The sequence below is a fragment of the Carcharodon carcharias genome, unplaced genomic scaffold (genome assembly GCF_017639515.1).
Source record: "Carcharodon carcharias isolate sCarCar2 unplaced genomic scaffold, sCarCar2.pri scaffold_1099_ctg1, whole genome shotgun sequence".
NCBI lineage: Eukaryota > Metazoa > Chordata > Chondrichthyes > Lamniformes > Lamnidae > Carcharodon > Carcharodon carcharias.
In genome coordinates this window covers 5,925-28,898 of record NW_024470963.1, presented here as the reverse complement: position 1 = coordinate 28,898, position 22,974 = coordinate 5,925, and the positions used below count along the sequence as shown (strand labels likewise).

Sequence of the window (22,974 nt, the reverse complement as noted above, 5' to 3'; positions counted from 1 at the left end):
CCCCCCACCCCCAGCACTCCCCTCACCCTTACCCCCCCCACCCCCAGCACTCCCCCCACCCTTACCCCCCCCACCCCCAGCACTCCCCCCCACCCCCAGCACCCCCCCCCACCCTTACCCCCCCCCCACCCCCAGCACTCCCCCTCACCCTTAACCCCCCCACCCCCAGCACTCCCCCCACCCTTACCCCCCCCACCCCCCAGCACTCCCCTCACCCTTACCCCCCCACCCCCAGCACTCCCCCCACCCCCAGCACTCCCCCCACCCTTACCCCCCCCACCCCCAGCACTCCCCTCACCCTTACCCCCCCCACCCCGAGCACTCCCCCCACCACCTCCCACACGCCTACCCCCCCACCCCGAGCACTCCCCCCACCACCTCCCACACCCCTACACCCCGAGCACCCCCCCCCCCACACCCCCCACCATCCCACACTCCCCTACCCCCACACCCAGGGCACTCCTGCTCCCTCCCCCTCCAGACGGCTGTTGTTGGGGGGTGGGGGGGGGGGTTGCTGCACAATGTGGGGAGGGGTGGCTGTGTCCCACAGCATCAGCAGCAGCACCATCGGGGCTTCCAGAGGGGGAGGGGGGAACGTCAGGGGTTTGCGGGGGGGAGGGGGAGGGGGGGAACGTCAGGATGGACCCACCCCCACCCCTCCACCCCACCCCCCCCACTCCCCAAATAGACCCGCTCCCCGAACGGACTCACTCCTCCACCACCACCACCACCCCCACAACCCCCCGCCCTCCCGAACGGAGCCAGCCACTCACCACGTTATCCATGAGCGAGTTGATGTTGGTGAACATGCTGTTCATCATCCCAAACATATCACCGAAACCTCCTCGACCCTGGAGGGAGACACAGCAGAGAGTGGGCGGTGGGGGGGAGGGGGGCGGGGGGGTGGAGGGAGACAGGGAGGGAGGGAGGGAGGGAGAAGGACACAGGGATGGGGTGGAGGAGCGAAGAAGGGTCGGGGCGGAGGAACAAAAGAGACACAGAGGCTGAGATTAACATTTTACAGAACAATTATTGCAATTAAAATTCGACGTGACTCTCTCCCGGCGTTTACCCTGGATATAATATAACCCCCTGTACCCCTCGATGTGACTCTTTCTCAGCTGTTACCCTGTATATATAACCCCCTGTACCCCTCGATGTGACTCTTTCTCAGCTGTTACCCTGTATATATAACCCCCTGTACCCCTCGATGTGACTCTCTCCCAGCTATCTGTTACCCTGAATATAATATAACCCCCTGTACCCCTCGATGTGACTCTTTCTCAGCTGTTACCCTGTATATATAACCCCCTGTACCCCTCGATGTGACTCTTTCTCAGCTGTTACCCTGTATATATAACCCCCTGTACCCCTCGATGTGACTCTCTCCCAGCTATCTGTTACCCTGAATATAATATAACCCCCTGTACCCCTCGATGTGTCTCTCTCCCAGCTATCTGTTACCCTGTATATAATATAACCCCCTGTACCCCTCGATGTGACTCTCTCCCAGCTATCTGTTACCCTGTATATATAACCCCCTGTACCCCTCGATGTGACTCTCTCCCAGCTGTTACCCTGTATATAATATAACCCCTCTGTACCCCTCGATGTGACTCCCTCCCATCTATCAGTTACCCTGTATATAATATAACCCCCTGTACCCCTCGATGTGTCTCTCTCCCAGCTATCTGTTACCCTGTATATAATATAACCCCCTGTACCGCTCGATGTGACTTTCTCCCAGCTATCTGTTACCCTGTATATAATATAACCCCCTGTACCCCTCGATGTGTCTCTCTCCCAGCTATCTGTTACCCTGTATATAATATAACCCCCTGTACCGCTCGATGTGACTTTCTCCCAGCTATCTGTTACCCTGTATATAATATAACCCCCTGTACCCCTCGATGTGTCTCTCTCCCAGCTATCTGTTACCCTGTATATATAACCCCCTGTACCCCTCGATGTGACTCTCTCCCAGCTATCTGTTACCCTGTATATAATATAACCCCCTGTACCCCTCGATGTGTCTCTCTCCCAGCTATCTGTTACCCTGTATATAATATAACCCCCTGTACCCCTCGATGTGACTCTCTCCCAGCTATCTGTTACCCTGTATATAATATAACCCCCTGTACCCCTCGATGTGACTCTCTCCCAGCTATCTGTTACCCTGTATATAATATAACCCCTTGTACCCCTCAATGTGACTCTCTCCCAGCTATCTGTTACCCTGTATATAATATAACCCCCTGTACCCCTCGATGTGTCTCTCTCCCAGCTATCTGTTACCCTGTATATAATATAACCCCCTGTACCCCTCGATGTGACTCTCTCCCAGCTATCTGTTACCCTGTATATAATATAACCCCCTGTACCCCTCGATGTGACTCTCTCCCAGCTATCTGTTACCCTGTATATAATATAACCCCTTGTACCCCTCAATGTGACTCTCTCCCAGCTATCTGTTACCCTGTATACAATATAACCCCTTGTACCCCTCGATGTGACTCTCTCCCAGCTGTTACCCTGTATATATAACCCCCTGTACCACTCGATGTGACTCTCTCCCAGCTATCTGTTACCCTGTATATAATATAACCCCCCTGTACCCCTCGATGTGACTCTCTCCCAGTTATCTGTTACCCTGTATATAATATAACCCCCTGTACCCCTCGATGTGACTCTCTCCCAGCTATCTGTTACCCTGTATATAATATAAACCCCTGTACCCCTCGATGTGACTCTCTCCCATCTATCTGTTACCCTGTATATAATATAACCCCCTGTACCCCTCGATGTGACTCTCTCCCAGCTATCTGTTACCCTGTATATAATATAACCCCCTGTACCCCTCGATGTGACTCTCTCCCAGCTATCTGTTACCCTGTATATATAACCCCCTGTACCCCTCGATGTGACTCTCTCCCAGCTATCAGTTACCCTGTATATAATATAACCCCCTGTACCCCTCGATGTGTCGCTCTCCCAGCTATCTGTTACCCTGTATATAATATAACCCCCTGTACCCCTCGATGTGACTCTCTCCCAGCTATCTGTTACCCTGTATATATAACCCCCTGTACCCCTCGATGTGACTCTCTCCCAGCTATCAGTTACCCTGTATATAATATAACCCCCTGTACCCCTCGATGTGTCGCTCTCCCAGCTATCTGTTACCCTGTATATAATATAACCCACCTGTACCCCTCGATGTGTCTCTCACCCAGCTATCTGTTACCCTGTATATAATATAACCCGCTGTACCCCTCGATGTGACTCTCTCCCAGCTATCTGTTATTCTGTATACAATATAACCCCCTGTACCCCTCGATGTGACTCTCTCCCAGCTATCTGTTACCCTGTATATAATATAACCCCCTGTACCCCTCGATGTGACTCTCTCCCAGCTATCTGTTACCCTGTATATAATATAACCCCCTGTACCCCTCGATGTGACTCTCTCCCAGCTGTTACCCTGTATATATAACCCCTTGTACCCCTCGATGTGACTCTCTCCCAGCTATCTGTTACTCTGTATATAATATAAACCCCCTGTACCCCTCGATGTGACTCTCTCCCAGCTATCTGTTACCCTGTATATAATATAATCCCCTGTACCCCTTAATGTGACTCTCTCCCAGCTATCTGTTACCCTGTATATAATATAACCCCTTGTACCCCTCGATGTGACTCTCTCCCAGCTATCTGTTACCCTGTATATAATATAACCCCTTGTACCCCTCGATGTGACTCTCTCCCAGCTATCTGTTACCCTGTATATAATATAACCCCCTGTACCCCTCGATGTGACTCTCTCCCAGCTATCTGTTACCCTGTATATAATATAACCCCCTGTACCCCTCGATGTGTCGCTCTCCCAGCTATCTGTTACCCTGTATATAATATAACCCCCTGTACCCCTCGATGTGACTCTCTCCCAGCTATCTGTTACCCTGTATATAATATAACCCCCCTGTACCCCTCGATGTGACTCTCTCCCAGTTATCTGTTACCCTGTATATAATATAACCCCCTGTACCCCTCGATGTGACTCTCTCCCAGCTATCTGTTACCCTGTATATAATATAAACCCCTGTACCCCTCGATGTGACTCTCTCCCATCTATCTGTTACCCTGTATATAATATAACCCCCTGTACCCCTCGATGTGACTCTCTCCCAGCTATCTGTTACCCTGTATATAATATAACCACCTGTACCCCTCGATGTGACTCTCTCCCAGCTATCTGTTACCCTGTATACAATATAACCCCTTGTACAACTCGATGTGACTCTCTCCCAGCTGTTACCCTGTATATAATATAACCCCTTGTACCCCTCGATGTGACTCTCTCCCAGCTATCTGTTACCCTGTATATAATATAACCCCTTGTACCCCTCAATGTGACTCTCTCCCAGCTATCTGTTACCCTGTATATAATATAAACCCCCTGTACCCCTCGATGTGACTCTCTCCCAGCTATCTGTTACCCTGTATATAATATAATCCCCTGTACCCCTTGATGTGACTCTATCCCAGCTATCTGTTACCCTGTATATAATATAACCCCCTGTACCCCTTGATGTGACTCTATCCCAGCTATCTGTCACCCTGTATATAATATAACCCCTTGTACCCCTAGATGTGACTCTCTCCCAACTATCTGATACCCTGTATATAATATAACCCCCTGTACCCCTTGATGTGACTCTATCCCAGCTATCTGTTACCCTGTATATAATATAACCCCTTGTACCCCTCGATGTGACTCGCTCCCAGCTATCTGTTACCCTGTATATAATATAGCCCCCTGTACCCCTCGATGTGACTCTCTCCATGCTATCTGTTACCCTGTATATAATATAACCCCCCGTACCCCTCGATGTGACTCTCTCCCAGCTATCTGTTACTCTGTATATAATATAAACCCCCTGTACCCCTCGATGTGACTCTATCCCAGCTATCTGTTACCCTGTATATAATATAACCCCCTGTACCCCTCGATGTGACTCTCTCCCAGCTGTTACCCTGTATATATAACCCCCTGTACCCCTCGATGTGACTCTCTCCCAGTTATCTGTTACCCTGTATATAATATAAACCCCTGTACCCCTCGATGTGACTCTCTCCCAGCTATCTGTGACCCTGTATATAATATAACCCCCTGTACCCCTCGATGTGACTCTCACCCAGCTATCTGTTACCCTGTATACAATATAACCCCTTGTACCACTCGATGTGACTCTCTCCCAGCTGTTACCCTGTATATATAACCCCCTGTACCACTCGATGTGACTCTCTCCCAGCTATCTGTTACTCTGTATATAATATAAACCCCCTGTACCCCTCGATGTGACTCTCTCCCAGCTATCTGTTACCCTGTATATAATATAATCCCCTGTACCCCTTGATGTGACTCTATCCCAGATATCTGTTACCCTGTATATAATATAACCCCCTGTACCCCGTGATGTGACTCTATCCCAGCTATCGGTTACCCTGTATATAATATAACCCCTTGTACCCCTAGATGTGACTCTCTCCCAGCTATCTGTTACCCGGTATATAATATAACCCCCTGTACCCCTTGATGTGACTCTATCCCAGCTATCTGTTACCCTGTATATAATATAACCCCTTGTACCCCTCGATGTGACTCTCTCCCAGCTATATGTTACCCTGTATATAATATAACCCCTTGTACCCCTCGATGCGACTCTCTCCCAGCTATCTGTTACCCTGTATATAATATAACCCTTTGTACCCCTCGATGTGACTCTCTCCCAGCTATCTGTTACCCTGTATACAATATAACCCCTTGTACCACTCGATGTGACTCTCTCCCAGCTGTTACCCTGTATATATAACCCCCTGTACCACTCGATGTGACTCTCTCCCAGCTATCTGTTACCCTGTATATAATATAACCCCTTGTACCCCTCGATGTGACTCTCTCCCAGCTATCTGTTACCCTGTATATAATATAACCCCTTGTACCCCTCGATGTGACTCTCTCCCAGCTATCTGTTACCCTGTATATAATATAACCCTTTGTACCCCTCGATGTGACTCTCTCCCAGCTATCTGTTACCCTGTATACAATATAACCCCTTGTACCACTCGATGTGACTCTCTCCCAGCTGTTACCCTGTATATATAACCCCCTGTACCACTCGATGTGACTCTCTCCCAGCTATCTGTTACCCTGTATATAATATAACCTCCTGTACCCCTCGATGTGACTCTCTCCCAGCTATCTGTTACCCTGTATATAATATAACCCCCTGTACCCCTCGATGTGACTCTCTCCCAGCTATCTGTTACCTTGCATATAATATAACCCCCTGTACCCCTCGATGTGACTCTATCCCAGCTATCTGTTACCCTGTATATAATATAACCCCCTGTACCCCTCGATGTGACTCTCTCCCAGCTATCTGTTACCCTGTATATATAACCCCCTGTACCCCTCGATGTGACTCTCTCCCAGCTATCAGTTACCCTGTATATAATATAACCCCCTGTACCCCTCGATGTGACTCTCTCCCAGCTATCTGTTACCCTGTATATAATATAACCCCCTGTACCGCTCGATGTGACTCTCTCCCAGCTATCTGTTACCCTGTATATAATATACCCCTTGTACCCCTCGATGTGACTCTCTCCCAGCTATCTGTTACCCTGTATATAATATAACCCCTTGTACCACTCGATGTGACTCTCTCCCAGCTATCTGTTACTCTGTATATAATATAAACCCCCTGTACCCCTCGATGTGACTCTATCCCAGCTATCTGTTACCCTGTATATAATATAACCCCCTGTACCCCTCGATGTGACTCTCTCCCAGCTGTTACCCTGTATATATAACCCCCTGTACCCCTCGATGTGACTCTCTCCCAGTTATCTGTTACCCTGGAGATAATATAAACCCCTGTACCCCTCGATGTGACTCTCTCCCAGCTATCTGTGACCCTGTATATAATATAACCCCCTGTACCCCTCGATGTGACTCTCTCCCAGCTATCTGTTACCCTGTATACAATATAACCCCTTGTACCACTCGATGTGACTCTCTCCCAGCTGTTACCCTGTATATATAACCCCCTGTACCACTCGATGTGACTCTCTCCCAGCTATCTGTTACTCTGTATATAATATAAACCCCCTGTACCCCTCGATGTGACTCTCTCCCAGCTATCTGTTACCCTGTATATAATATAATCCCCTGTACCCCTTGATGTGACTCTATCCCAGATATCTGTTACCCTGTATATAACCCCCTGTACCCCTTGATGTGACTCTATCCCAGCTATCTGTTACCCTGTATATAATATAACCCCTTGTACCCCTAGATGTGACTCTCTCCCAGCTATCTGTTACCCGGTATATAATATAACCCCCTGTACCCCTTGATGTGACTCTATCCCAGCTATCTGTTACCCTGTATATAATATAACCCCTTGTACCCCTCGATGTGACTCTCTCCCAGCTATCTGTTACCCTGTATATAATATAACCCCTTGTACCCCTCGATGTGACTCTCTCCCAGCTATCTGTTACGCTGTATATAATATAACCCTTTGTACCCCTCGATGTGACTCTCTCCCAGCTATCTGTTACCCTGTATACAATATAACCCCTTGTACCACTCGATGTGACTCTCTCCCAGCTGTTACCCTGTATATATAACCCCCTGTACCACTCGATGTGACTCTCTCCCAGCTATCTGTTACCCTGTATATAATATAACACCTTGTACCCCTCGATGTGACTCTCTCCCAGCTATCTGTTACCCTGTATATAATATAACCCCTTGTACCCCTCGATGTGACTCTCTCCCAGCTATCTGTTACCCTGTATATAATATAACCCTTTGTACCCCTCGATGTGACTCTCTCCCAGCTATCTGTTACCCTGTATACAATATAACCCCTTGTACCACTCGATGTGACTCTCTCCCAGCTGTTACCCTGTATATATAACCCCCTGTACCACTCGATGTGACTCTCTCCCAGCTATCTGTTACCCTGTATATAATATAACCTCCTGTACCCCTCGATGTGACTCTCTCCCAGCTATCTGTTACCCTGTATATAATATAACCCCCTGTACCCCTCGATGTGACTCTCTCCCAGCTATCTGTTACCCTGTATATAATATAACCCCCTGTACCCCTCGATGTGACTCTCTCCCAGCTATCTGTTACCCTGTATATAATATAACTCCCTGTACCCCTCGATGTGACTCTATCCCAGCTATCTGTTACCCTGTATATAATATAACCCCTTGTACCCCTCAATGTGACTCTCTCCCAGCTATCTGTTACCCTGTATACAATATAACCCCTTGTACCCCTCGATGTGACTCTCTCCCAGCTGTTACCTTGTATATATAACCCCCTGTACCACTCGATGTGACTCTCTCCCAGCTATCTGTTACCCTGTATATAATATAACCCCCCTGTACCCCTCGACGTGACTCTCTCCCAGCTGTTACCCTGTATATAATATAACCCCCTGTACCCCTCGATGTGACTCTCTCCCAGCTATCTGTTACCCTGTACAAAAATATAATCCGCTGTACCCCTCGATGTGACTCTCTCCCAGCTATCTGTTACCCTGTATATAACATAACCCCTTGTACCACTCGATGTGACTCTCTCCCAGCTATCTGTTACCCTGTATATAATATAACTGCCTGTAGCCCTCGATGTGTCTCTCCCAGCTATCTGTTACCCTGTACATAATATACACCCCTGTACCTCTTGATGTGACTCTCTCCCAGCGTTACACTGTATGTAATATAACTCCCTGTACCCCTCGACGTGTCTCCCTCCCAGCTATCTGTTACCCTGTATATAATATAACCCCCTGTACCCCTCGATGTGTCTCTCTCCCAGCTATCTGTTACCCTGTATACAATATAACCCCTTGTACCACTCGATGTGACTCTCTCCCAGCTGTTACCCTGTATATATAACCCCCTGTACCACTCGATGTGACTCTCTCCCAGCTATCTGTTACCCTGTATATAATATAACCCTTTGTACCCCTCGATGTGACTCTCTCCCAGCTATCTGTTACCCTGTATATAATATAACCCTTTGTACCCCTCGATGTGACTCTCTCCCAGCTACCTGTTACCCTGTATATAATATAACCCCCTGTACCCCTCGATGTGACTCTCTCCCAGCTGTTACCCTGTATATAATATAACCCCCTGTACCCCTCGATGTGACTCTCTCCCAGTTATCTGTTACCCTGTATATAATATAACCCCTTGTACCCCTCAATGTGACTCTCTCCCAGCTATCTGTTACCCTGTATATAATATAACCCTTTGTACCCCTCGATGTGACTCTCTCCCAGCTATCTGTTACCCTGTATTTAATATAACCCCTTGTACCCCTCGATGTGACTCTCTCCCAGCTATCTGTTACTCTGTATATAATATAAACCCCCTGTACCCCTCGATGTGACTCTCTCCCAGCTATCTGTTACCCTGTATATAATATAATCCCCTGTACCCCTTGATGTGACTCTATCCCAGCTATCTGTTACCCTGTATATAATATAACCCCCTGTACCCCTTGATGTGACTCTATCTCAGCTATCTGTTACCCTGTATATAATATAACCCCTTGTACCCCTCAATGTGACTCTCTCCCAGCTATCTGTTACCCTGTATACAATATAACCCCTTGTACCCCTCGATGTGACTCTCTCCCAGCTGTTACCCTGTATATATAACCCCCTGTACCACTCGATGTGACTCTCTCCCAGCTATCTGTTACCCTGTATATAATATAACCCCCCTGTACCCCTCGACGTGACTCTCTCCCAGCTGTTACCCTGTATATAATATAACCCCCTGTACCCCTCGATGTGACTCTCTCCCAGCTATCTGTTACCCTGTATATAATATAACCCCCTGTACCCCTCGATGTGACTCTCTCCCAGCTATCTGTTACCCTGTATATAATATAACCCCCTGTACCCCTCGATGTGACTCACTCCCAGCTATCTGTTACCCTGTATATAATATACACCCCTGTACCCCTCGATGTGACTCTCTCCCAGCTATCTGTTACCCTGTATATAATATACACCCCTGTACCCCTTGATGTGACTCTCTCCCAGCTATCTGTTACCCTGTACAAAAATATAATCCGCTGTACCCCTCGATGTGACTCTCTCCCAGCTATCTGTTACCCTGTACAAAAATATAATCCGCTGTACCCCTCGATGTGACTCTCTCCCAGCTATCTGTTACCCTGTATATAACATAACCCCTTGTACCACTCGATGTGACTCTCTCCCAGCTATCTGTTACCCTGTATATAATATAACTGCCTGTAGCCCTCGATGTGTCTCTCCCAGCTATCTGTTACCCTGTACATAATATACACCCCTGTACCTCTTGATGTGACTCTCTCCCAGCGTTACACTGTATGTAATATAACTCCCTGTACCCCTCGACGTGTCTCCCTCCCAGCTATCTGTTACCCTGTATATAATATAACCCCCTGTACCCCTCGATGTGTCTCTCTCCCAGCTATCTGTTACCCTGTATACAATATAACCCCTTGTACCACTCGATGTGACTCTCTCCCAGCTGTTACCCTGTATATATAACCCCCTGTACCACTCGATGTGACTCTCTCCCAGCTATCTGTTACCCTGTATATAATATAACCCTTTGTACCCCTCGATGTGACTCTCTCCCAGCTATCTGTTACCCTGTATATAATATAACCCTTTGTACCCCTCGATGTGACTCTCTCCCAGCTACCTGTTACCCTGTATATAATATAACCCCCTGTACCCCTCGATGTGACTCTCTCCCAGCTGTTACCCTGTATATAATATAACCCCCTGTACCCCTCGATGTGACTCTCTCCCAGTTATCTGTTACCCTGTATATAATATAACCCCTTGTACCCCTCAATGTGACTCTCTCCCAGCTATCTGTTACCCTGTATATAATATAACCCTTTGTACCCCTCGATGTGACTCTCTCCCAGCTATCTGTTACCCTGTATTTAATATAACCCCTTGTACCCCTCGATGTGACTCTCTCCCAGCTATCTGTTACTCTGTATATAATATAAACCCCCTGTACCCCTCGATGTGACTCTCTCCCAGCTATCTGTTACCCTGTATATAATATAATCCCCTGTACCCCTTGATGTGACTCTATCCCAGCTATCTGTTACCCTGTATATAATATAACCCCCTGTACCCCTTGATGTGACTCTATCTCAGCTATCTGTCACCCTGTATATAATATAACCCCTTGTACCCCTAGATGTGACTCTCTCCCAGCTATCTGTTACCCTGTATATAATATAACCCCCTGTACCCCTTGATGTGACTCTATCCCAGCTATCTGTTACCCTGTATATAATATAACCCCTTGTACCCCTCGATGTGACTCTCTCCCAGCTATCTGTTATCCTGTATATAATATAACCCCTTGTACCCCTCGATGTGACTCTCTCCCAGCTATCTGTTACCCTGTATATAATATAACCCTTTGTACCCCTCGATGTGACTCTCTCCCAGCTATCTGTTACCCTGTATACAATATAACCCCTTGTACCACTCTATGTGACTCTCTCCCAGCTGTTACCCTGTATATATAACCCCCTGTACCACTCGATGTGACTCTCTCCCAGCTATCTGTTACCCTGTATATAATATAACCCCTTGTACCCCTCGATGTGACTCTCTCCCAGCTATCTGTTACCCTGTATATAATATAACCCCCTGTACCCCTCGATGTGACTCTCTCCCAGCTATCTGTTACCCTGTATATAATATAACCCCCTGTACCCCTCGATGTGACTCACTCCCAGCTATCTGTTACCCTGTATATAATATACACCCCTGTACCCCTCGATGTGACTCTCTCCCAGCTATCTGTTACCCTGTATATAATATACACCCCTGTACCCCTTGATGTGACTCTCTCCCAGCTATCTGTTACCCTGTACAAAAATATAATCCGCTGTACCCCTCGATGTGACTCTCTCCCAGCTATCTGTTACCCTGTACAAAAATATAATCCGCTGTACCCCTCGATGTGACTCTCTCCCAGCTATCTGTTACCCTGTATATAATATAACCCCTTGTACCACTCGATGTGACTCTCTCCCAGCTAAGTGTTACCCTGTATATAATATAACTGCCTGTAGCCCTCGATGTGTCTCTCTCCCAGCTATCTGTTACCCTGTATATAATATAACCGCCTGTAGCCCTCGATGTGACTCTCTCCCAGCTATCTGTTACCCTGTATATAATATACACCCCTGTACCCCTTGATGTGACTCTCTCCCAGCGTTACACTGTATATAATAACTCCCTGTACCCCTCGACGTGTCTCCCTCCCAGCTATCTGTTACCCTGTATATAATATAACCCCCTGTACCCCTCGATGTGTCTCTCTCCCAGCTATCTGTTACCCTGTATACAATATAACCCCTTGTACCACTCGATGTGACTCTCTCCCAGCTGTTACCCTGTACATATAACCCCCTGTACCACTCGATGTGACTCTCTCCCAGCTATCTGTTACCCTGTATATAATATAACCCCCCTGTACCCCTCGATGTGACTCTCTCCCAGCTATCTGTTACCCTGTATATAATATAACCCCCTGTACCCCTCGATGTGTCTTTCTCCCAGCTATCTGTTACCCTGTATATAATATAACGCCCTGTACCCCTCGATGTGACTCTATCCCAGCTATCTGTTACCCTGTATATAATATAACCCTTTGTACCCCTCGATGTGACTCTCTCCCAGCTATCTGTTACCCTGTATACAATATAACCCCTTGTACCACTCGATGTGACTCTCTCCCAGCTGTTACCCTGTATATATAACCCCCTGTACCACTCGATGTGACTCTCTCCCAGCTATCTGTTACCCTGTATATAATATAACCCCCCTGTACCCCTCGATGTGACTCTCTCCCAGCTATCTGTTACCCTGTATATAATATAACCCCCTGTACCCCTTGATGTGACTCTATCCCAGCTATCTGTTACCCTGTACATAATATAACCCCTTGTACCCCTCGATTGACTCTCTCCCAGCTATCTGTTACCCTGTATATAATATAACCCTTTGTACCCCTCGATGTGACTCTCTCCCAGCTACCTGTTACCCTGTATATAATATAACCCCCTGTACCCCTCGATGTGACTCTCTCCCAGCTGTTACCCTGTATATAATATAACCCCCTGTACCCCTCGATGTGACTCTCTCCCAGTTATCTGTTACCCTGTATATAATATAACCCCTTGTACCCCTCAATGTGACTCTCTCCCAGCTATCTGTTACCCTGTATATAATATAACCCTTTGTACCCCTCGATGTGACTCTCTCCCAGCTATCTGTTACTCTGTATATAATATAAACCCCCTGTACCCCTCGATGTGACTCTCTCCCAGCTATCTGTTACCCTGTATATAATATAATCCCCTGTACCCCTTGATGTGACTCTATCCCAGCTATCTGTTACCCTGTATATAATATAACCCCCTGTACCCCTTGATGTGACTCTATCTCAGCTATCTGTCACCCTGTATATAATATAACCCCTTGTACCCCTAGATGTGACTCTCTCCCAGCTATCTGTTACCCTGTATATAATATAACCCCCTGTACCCCTAGATGTGACTCTATCCCAGCTATCTGTTACCCTGTATATAATATAACCCCTTGTACCCCTCGATGTGACTCTCTCCCAGCTATCTGTTATCCTGTATATAATATAACCCCTTGTACCCCTCGATGTGACTCTCTCCCAGCTATCTGTTACCCTGTATATAATATAACCCTTTGTACCCCTCGATGTGACTCTCTCCCAGCTATCTGTTACCCTGTATACAATATAACCCCTTGTACCACTCGATGTGACTCTCTCCCAGCTGTTACCCTGTATATATAACCCCCTGTACCACTCGATGTGACTCTCTCCCAGCTATCTGTTACCCTGTATATAATATAACCCCTTGTACCCCTCGATGTGACTCTCTCCCAGCTATCTGTTACCCTGTATATAATATAACCCTTTGTACCCCTCGATGTGACTCTCTCCCAGCTATCTGTTACCCTGTATTTAATATAACCCCTTGTACCCCTCGATGTGACTCTCTCCAGCTATCTGTTACTCTGTATATAATATAAACCCCCTGTACCCCTCGATGTGACTCTCTCCCAGCTATCTGTTACCCTGTATATAATATAATCCCCTGTACCCCTTGATGTGACTCTATCCCAGCTATCTGTTACCCTGTACATAATATAACCCCCTGTACCCCTTGATGTGACTCTATCTCAGCTATCTGTCACCCTGTATATAATATAACCCCTTGTACCCCTAGATGTGACTCTCTCCCAGCTATCTGTTACCCTGTATATAATATAACCCCCTGTACCCCTTGATGTGACTCTATCCCAGCTATCTGTTACCCTGTATATAATATAACCCCTTGTACCCCTCGATGTGACTCTCTCCCAGCTATCTGTTATCCTGTATATAATATAACCCCTTGTACCCCTCGATGTGACTCTCTCCCAGCTATCTGTTACCCTGTATATAATATAACCCTTTGTACCCCTCGATGTGACTCTCTCCCAGCTATCTGTTACCCTGTATACAATATAACCCCTTGTACCACTCGATGTGACTCTCTCCCAGCTGTTACCCTGTATATATAACCCCCTGTACCACTCGATGTGACTCTCTCCCAGCTATCTGTTACCCTGTATATAATATAACCCCCTGTACCCCTCGATGTGACTCTCTCCCAGCTATCTGTTACCCTGTATATAATATAACCCCCTGTACCCCTCGATGTGACTCACTCCCAGCTATCTGTTACCCTGTATATAATATACACCCCTGTACCCCTCGATGTGACTCTCTCCCAGCTATCTGTTACCCTGTATATAATATACACCCCTGTACCCCTTGATGTGACTCTCTCCCAGCTATCTGTTACCCTGTACAAAAATATAATCCGCTGTACCCCTCGATGTGACTCTCTCCCAGCTATCTGTTACCCTGTATATAATATAACCGCCTGTAGCCCTCGATGTGACTCTCTCCCAGCTATCTGTTACCCTGTATATAATATACACCCCTGTACCCCTTGATGTGACTCTCTCCCAGCGTTACACTGTATGTAATATAACTCCCTGTACCCCTCGACGTGTCTCCCTCCCAGCTATCTGTTACCCTGTATATAATATAACCCCCTGTACCCCTCGATGTGTCTCTCTCCCAGCTATCTGTTACCCTGTATACAATATAACCCCTTGTACCACTCGATGTGACTCTCTCCCAGCTGTTACCCTGTATATATAACCCCCTGTACCACTCGATGTGACTCTCTCCCAGCTATCTGTTACCCTGTATATAATATAACCCCCCTGTACCCCTCGATGTGACTCTCTCCAAGCTATCTGTTACCCTGTATATAATATAACCCCCTGTACCCCTTGATGTGACTCTATCCCAGCTATCTGTTACCCTGTACATAATATAACCCCTTGTACCCCTCGATTGACTCTCTCCCAGCTATCTGTTACCCTGTATATAATATAACCCTTTGTACCCCTCGATGTGACTCTCTCCCAGCTATCTGTTACCCTGTATATAATATAACCCTTTGTACCCCTCGATGTGACTCTCTCCCAGCTACCTGTTACCCTGTATATAATATAACCCCCTGTACCCCTCGATGTGACTCTCTCCCAGCTGTTACCCTGTATATAATATAACCCCCTGTACCCCTCGATGTGACTCTCTCCCAGTTATCTGTTACCCTGTATATAATATAACCCCTTGTACCCCTCAATGTGACTCTCTCCCAGCTATCTGTTACCCTGTATATAATATAACCCTTTGTACCCCTCGATGTGACTCTCTCCCAGCTATCTGTTACCCTGTATATAATATAACCTCTTGTACCCCTCGATGTGACTCTCTCCCAGCTGTTACCCTGTATATAATATAACCCCTGTACCCCTCGATGTGTCGCTCTCCCAGCTATCTGTTACCCTGTATATAATATAACCCCCTGTACCCCTTGATGTGACTCTATCCCAGCTATCTGTTACCCTGTATATAATATAACCCCCTGTACCCCTCGATGTGTCTCTCTCCCAGCTATCTGTTACCCTGTATATAATATAACCCCCTGTACCCCTCGATGTGACTCTATCCCAGCTATCTGTTACCCTGTATATAATATAACCCCCTGTACCCCTTGATGTGACTCTATCCCAGCTATCTGTTACCCTGTATATAATATAACCCCCTGTACCCCTCGATGTGTCTCTCTCCCAGCTATCTGTTACCCTGTATATAATATAACCCCCTGTAACCCTCGATTTGTCTCTCTCCCAGCTATCTGTTACCCTGTATATAATATAACCCCCTGTACCCCTCGATGTGTCTCTCTCCCAGCTATCTGTTACCCTGTATATAATATAACCTCCTGTACCCCTCGATGTGTCTCTCTCCCAGCTATCTGTTACCCTGTATATAATATAACCCCCTGTACCCCTCGATGTGACTCTATCCCAGCTATCTGTTACCCTGTATATAATATAACCCCCCTGTACCCCTCGATGTGACTCTCTCCCAGCTATCTGTTACCCTGTATATAATATAACCCCTTGTACCCCTTGATGTGTCTCTCTCCCAGCTATCTGTTACCCTGTATATAATATAACCCCCTGTACCCCTCGATGTGTCTCTCTCCCAGCTGTTACCCTGTATATAATATAACCCCCTGTACCCCTCGATGTGTCTCTCTCCCAGCTGTTACCCTGTATATAATATAACCCCCTGTACCCCTCGATGTGACTCTCTCCCAGCTATCTGTTACCCTGTATATAATATAACCCCTTGTACCCCTCGATGTGACTCTATCCCAGCTATCTGTTACCCTGTATATAATATAACCCCCTGTACCCATTGATGTGATTCTCTCCCAGCTATCTGTTACCCTGTATAATATTGCACCCAGAAAGCCGTCAATAGATTTCAAATACTCACCATACCGAACATCCCAAATGGGGTGAGGGCGTGAGACTGCTGTCCAGATCCAGGGAGAGTGTGGTGGGGAGAGAAAGAGAGAGCGAAGTGGGGAGAGGAAGAGAGAGAAAGGGGGTGAGAGGAAGAGAGAGAGAGGGGGAAAGACAGAGAGAGGGGGAAAGAGAGAGAGAGAGAGAGGGGGGGAAGAGAGAGAGAGGGGGAAAGAGAGAGAGAGAGGGGGAAAGAGAGAGAGACGGGGGGAAAGAGAGAGAGAGAGGGGGAAAGAGAGAGAGACGGGGGGAAAGAGAGAGACGGGGGGAAAGAGAGAGAGACGGGGGGAAGAGAGAGAGACGGGGGGAAGAGAGAGAGACGGGGGGAAGAGAGAGAGACGGGGGGAAGGGAGAGAGATGGGGGAAGGGAGAGAGAGGGGGGAAGGGAGAGAGATGGGGGAAGGGAGAGAGAGGGGGGAAGGGAGAGAGAAGGGGGAAGGGAGAGAGAGGGGGGAAGGGAGAGAGAGGGGGGAAGGGAGAGAGAGGGGGGAAAGGGAGAGAGAGGGGGGAAAGGGAGGGGGGGGGAAAGGAGAGAGAGGGGGGGAAAGGAGAGAGAGGGGGGGAAAAGGAGAGAGAGAGGGGGGGAAAGAGAGAGAGAGAGGGGGGGAAGAGAGAGAGAGGGGCAAAGAGAGAGAGAGAGGGGGAAAGAGAGAGAGAGAGGGGGAAAGAGAGAGAGAGAGAGAGGGAAAGAGAGAGAGAGAGGGGAAAGAAAGAGAGAGAGCGGAAAGAGAGAGAGGGGAAAGAGAGAGAGAGGGGGAAAGAGAGAGAGAGAGAGAGGGAAAGAGAGAGAGAGAGGGGAAAGAAAGAGAGAGAGGGGAAAGAGAGAGAGAGAGAGGGGAAAGAGAGAGAGAGAGAGGGGAAAGAGAGAGAGAGGGGAAAGAAAGAGAGAGAGGGGAAAGAGAGAGAGAGAGGGGAAAGAGAGAGAGAGAGGGAGAAAGAGAGAGAGAGAGAGGGGGAGAAAGAGAGAGAGAGAGGGATAAAGCGAGAGAGAGAGGGATAAAGCGAGAGAGAGAGGGGGAGAAGCGAGAGAGAGATGGGGAGAAGAGTGAGAGAGGGGGGAAAAGAGAGGGGGGGGAAAGAGAGAGGGGGGGGAAAGAGAGAGAGGGGGAAAGAGAGAGAGAGGGGGAAAGAGAGAGAGAGAGGGGGGAAGAGAGAGAGTGGGGGGAAGAGAGAGTGGGGGAAAGAGAGAGAGAAAGTGAGGGAAAGAGAGAGAGAGAGGGGGAAAGAGAGAGAGAGGGGGAAAGTGAGAGAGAGGGTGAAAGAGAGAGAGAGAGAGAGAGAGGGGTAAAGAGAGAGAGAGAGAGGGCGGGAAAGAGAGAGAGAGAGAGGGGGAAAGAGAGAGAAGGGGGAAGAGAGAGAGAGGCGGAAAGAGATAGAGAGGGGGAAAGAGAGAGAGAGGGGGAAAGCGAGAGAGGGGGGGAAAGCGAGAGAGGGGGGGAAAGCGAGAGAGGGGGGGAAAGCGAGAGAGGGGGGGAAAGCGAGAGAGGGGGGAAAGCGAGAGAGGGGGGAAAGCGAGAGAGAGAGACAGAGACAGAGAGACAGAGACAAAGAGAGAGAGAGACAGAGAGGGAGAGATAGAGAGAGAGAGATAGAGAGAGAGAGACAGAGAGAGAGGGGTAGACGAGAGAGAGAGACAGAGAGAGAGACAGAGAGAGAGACAGAGAGAGAGAGAGACAGAGAGAGAGACAGAGGGGGAGATGAGACAGAGAGAGAGGGGTAGACGAGAGAGAGAGAGAGAGAGAGAGGGGGTAGACGAGAGAGAGAGAGGGGGTAGACGAGAGAGAGAGAGAGGGGGGTAGACGAGAGAGAGAGAGAGGGGGGTAGACGAGAGAGAGAGAGAGGGGGGAGACAAGGGGTGGGAGAGGGGGAGGGAGAGAAGGGATAGACGAGAAAGAGGGGGTGTAGATGGGAGAGAGAGGGGGGTAGACAGGAGAGAGAGGAAGGGGGAGACGAGAGGTGGGAGAGAGGGAGGGAGCGAGAAAAACGAACCATTAGACGAGTTATTTGATTCAGGAACCGTCCACACTTCAAACCTGCCAGCAGTGCTGCCCGGGCGCCAGTCCAGCTGGTCGACTGCAGTGTGAATCACCCTGCCCCTCACAGCTCCTCGCAACGGTGCTCACTGCGCCGGGGGGTTGGGTGGGCTGGTGCCAGGAGCAGGTATACCCACAGCCCTTCCACTCACCCACCCACTCCTCCCCATGTCCTGGGGTGAACAGCCCCATCCCCCAACCCCGTCTCCCTGCTCGCTGGCCCTTTCTCTGAACGCGGAGAGTGGTCCACGTGGTGCAGAGGGTTGGGAACGTGCTCCCTCGCTCTGCGTGTGGACCCTGAAGGGCTTCCTGCTCGATGGGAGGGAGGAACACCCTTCTATCAACAAGGGAGCAGGACTCCATTCACCTACCGACATCCACTGTGACGGGCAGTTAGCTAACCTCACAGGCTCCCAGCTCCTTCCTTACACAGGAGTTTCACTTTAGCAAATCACCGAGCCACTCGAAGACACTGTCAGAGGGTCAGTGCTGAGGGAGAGCCGCACTGTCGGAGGGTCAGTGCTGAGGGAGAGCCGCACTGTCGGAGGGTCAGTGCTGAGGGAGAGCCGCACTGTCGGAGGGTCAGCGCTGAGGGAGAGCCGCACTGTCGGAGGGTCAGTGCTGAGGGAGAGCCGCACTGTCGGAGGGTCAGTGCTGAGGGAGAGCCGCACAGTCGGAGGGTCAGTGCTGAGGGAGCTCCGCACTGTCGGAGGGTCAGTGCTGAGGGAGAGCCGCACTGTCGGAGGGTCAGTGCTGAGGGAGAGCCGCACTGTCGGAGGGTCAGTGCTGAGGGAGAGCCGCACTGTCGGAGGGTCAGTGCTGAGGGAGAGCCGCACTGTCGGAGGGTCAGCACTGAGGGAGAGCCGCACTGTCGGAGGGTCAGTGCTGAAGGAGAGCCGCACTGTCGGAGGGTCAGTGCTGAGGGAGAGCCGCACTGTCGGAGGGTCAGTGCTGAGGGAGAGCCGCACTGTCGGAGGGTCAGTGCTGAGGGAGAGCCGCACTGTCAGACGGTCAGTACTGAGGGAGTGCCGCACTGTCGGAGGGTCAGTGCTGAGGGAGAGCCACATTGTGGGAGGGTCAGTGCTGAGGGAGAGCCGCACTGTCGGAGGGTCAGTGCTGAGGGAGAGCCACACTGTGGGAGGGTCAGTGCTGAGGGAGAGCCGCACTGTCAGAGGGTAAGTGCTGAGGGAGAGCCGCACTGTCGGAGGGTCAGTGCTGAGGGAGCGCCGCACTGTCAGAGGGTCAGTGCTGAGGGAGAGCCGCACTGTCGGAGGGTCAGCGCTGAGGGAGAGCCGCACTGTCGGAGGGTCAGCGCTGAGGGAGAGCCGCACTGTCGGAGGGTCAGTGCTGAAGGAGAGCCGCACTGTCGGAGGGTCAGTGCTGAGGGAGAGCCGCACTGTCGGAGGGTCAGCGCTGAGGGAGAGCCGCACTGTCGGAGGGTCAGCACTGAGGGAGAGCCGCACTGTCGGAGGGTCAGTGCTGAAGGAGAGCCGCACTGTCGGAGGGTCAGTGCTGAGGGAGAGCCGCACTGTCGGAGGGTCAGCGCTGAGGGAGAGCCGCACTGTCGGAGGGTCAGTGATGAGGGAGAGCCGCACTGTCGGCGGGTCAGTACTGAGGGAGAGCCGCACTGTCGGAGGGTCAGTGATGAGGGAGAGCCGCACTGTCGGCGGGTCAGTACTGAGGGAGTGCCACACTGTGGGAGGGTCAGTGATGAGGGAGTGCCGCACTGTCGGAGGGCCGCACTGTCGGAGGGTCAGTATCGAGTGCTACTACTCACCTGAAGCATCCTGCGGTTGTGCTGAAGGGGTCCTGGAAGCTGGGGAGTGCCAGCCCGTCCATCTGTAATGCTCAGGAATGGGTCAAACCCAAGAGGATTTCCAAATCCCCCGAACATGGCTGACATATGCTGTCTGTGCATAGTGAAGGGGTCCCTGGGGGGGGCGGGCGGAGGTATGCGAGAGAGGGAAGGAGAGGCAGAGGGAGGGAGAGGGACAGAGGGAGGGAGGGGGGACAGAGGGAGGGGGGAGAGGGAGGAAGAGAGGGAGGTGGAGGGAGGGAGGTGGACAGAGGGAGGGAGGGAGGGGGGATGGGGGAAGGAGAGGGAGGTGGAGGGAGGGAGGTGGACAGAGGGAGGGAGGGAGGGACAGAGGGAGGGGGGAGAGGGAGTAAGAGAGGTAGGTGGAGGGAGGGAGGTAGACAGAGGGAGGGAGGGAGGGACAGGGGGAGGGGTGGACAGAGGGAGGGGGAGAGGGAGGAAGAGAGGGACATGGAGGGAGGGAGGTGGACAGAGGGAGGGAGGGAGGGAGGTGGACAGAGGGAGGGGGGACAGAGGGAGGGAGGGACAGAGGGAGGGAGGGATAGAGGGAGGGAGGTTGACAGAGGGAGGGAGGGAGGTGGACAGAGGGAGGGAGGGACAGAGGGAGGGAGGGACAGAGGGTGGGAGGGAGGTGGACAGAGGGTGGGAGGGAGGTGGACAGAGGGAGGGAGGGACAGAGGGAGGGAGGGACAGAGGGAGGGAGGGACAGAGGGAGGGAGGGACAGAGGGAGGGAGGGACAGAGGGAGGGAGGTTGACAGAGGGAGGGAGGGAGGTGGACAGAGGGAGGGAGGGAGGTGGACAGAGGGAGGGAGGGACAGAGGGAGGGAGGGACAGAGGGAGGGAGGGACAGAGGGAGGGAGGGACAGAGGGAGGGAGGTTGACAGAGGGAGGGAGGGAGGTGGACAGAGGGAGGGAGGGACAGAGAGAGGGAGGGAGGTGGACAGAGGGAGGGAGGGACGGGGACAGAGGGAGGGAGGGACGGGGACAGAGGGAGGGGGAGGGACGTGGACAGAGGGAGGGAGGGAGGTGGACAGAGGGAGGGGGAGGGGGACAGTGGGAGGGAGGGACAGAGGGAGGGAGGGACAGAGGGAGGGAGGGACAGAGGGAGGGAGGTAGACAGAGGGAGGGGGAGGGGGACAGAGGGAGGGGGAGGGGGACAGAGGGAGGAGGGACAGAGGGAGGGAGGGACAGAGAGAGGGAGGTTGACAGAGGGAGGGAGGTTGACAGAGGGAGGGAGGGAGGTGGACAGAGGGAGGGAGGGAGGTGGACAGAGGGAGGGAGGGACAGAGGGAGGGAGGGACAGAGGGAGGGAGGGGGGTGGACAGAGGGAGGGAGGGAGGTGGACAGAGGGAGGGAGGGAGGTGGACAGAGGGAGGGAGGGACAGAGGGAGGGAGGGACAGAGGGAGGGAGGGACAGAGGGAGGGAGGGACAGAGGGAGGGAGGGGGGTGGACAGGGAGGGAGGGAGGTGGACAGAGGGAGGGAGGGAGGTGGACAGAGGGAGGGAGGGAGGTGGACAGAGGGAGGGGGAGGGACAGAGGGAGGTAGGGGGGTGGACAGGGAGGGAGGGAGGGACAGAGGGAGGGACGGGGACAGAGGGAGGGGGAGGGACAGAGGGAGGGAGGGAGGTGGACAGTAGGGAGGGGGAGGGGGACAGTGGGAGGGAGGGACAGTGGGAGGGAGGTGGACAGAGGGAGGGAGGGACAGAGGGAGGGAGGGACAGAGGGAGGGAGGTAGACAGAGGGAGGGGGAGGGGGACAGAGGGAGGGGGAGGGGGACAGAGGGAGGGAGGGACAGAGGGAGGGAGGGACAGAGAGAGGGAGGTTGACAGAGGGAGGGAGGTTGACAGAGGGAGGGAGGTGGACAGAGGGAGGGAGGGAGGTGGACAGAGGGAGGGAGGGAGGTGGACAGAGGGAGGGAGGGACAGAGAGAGGGAGGGGGTGGACAGAGGGAGGGAGGGACGGGGACAGAGGGAGGGAGGGGGACAGAGACGGAGGGAGGGAGGGGAGGA

General features: G+C 51.1%; 1 long non-coding RNA gene across 1 annotated transcript; it reads right to left on the bottom strand.

Annotated features, from left to right (window-relative positions):
- Positions 1-769: 769 nt before the first annotated feature.
- LOC121275154 lies at positions 770-21,075 on the bottom strand. The gene is made up of 3 exons (XR_005942364.1): positions 20,925-21,075; positions 17,086-17,121; positions 770-851 (listed from the first exon to the last, which is right to left on the bottom strand). It is a non-coding gene; the product is annotated as an uncharacterized LOC121275154 (long non-coding RNA).
- Between the last annotated feature and the right edge of the window lie 1,899 nt (positions 21,076-22,974).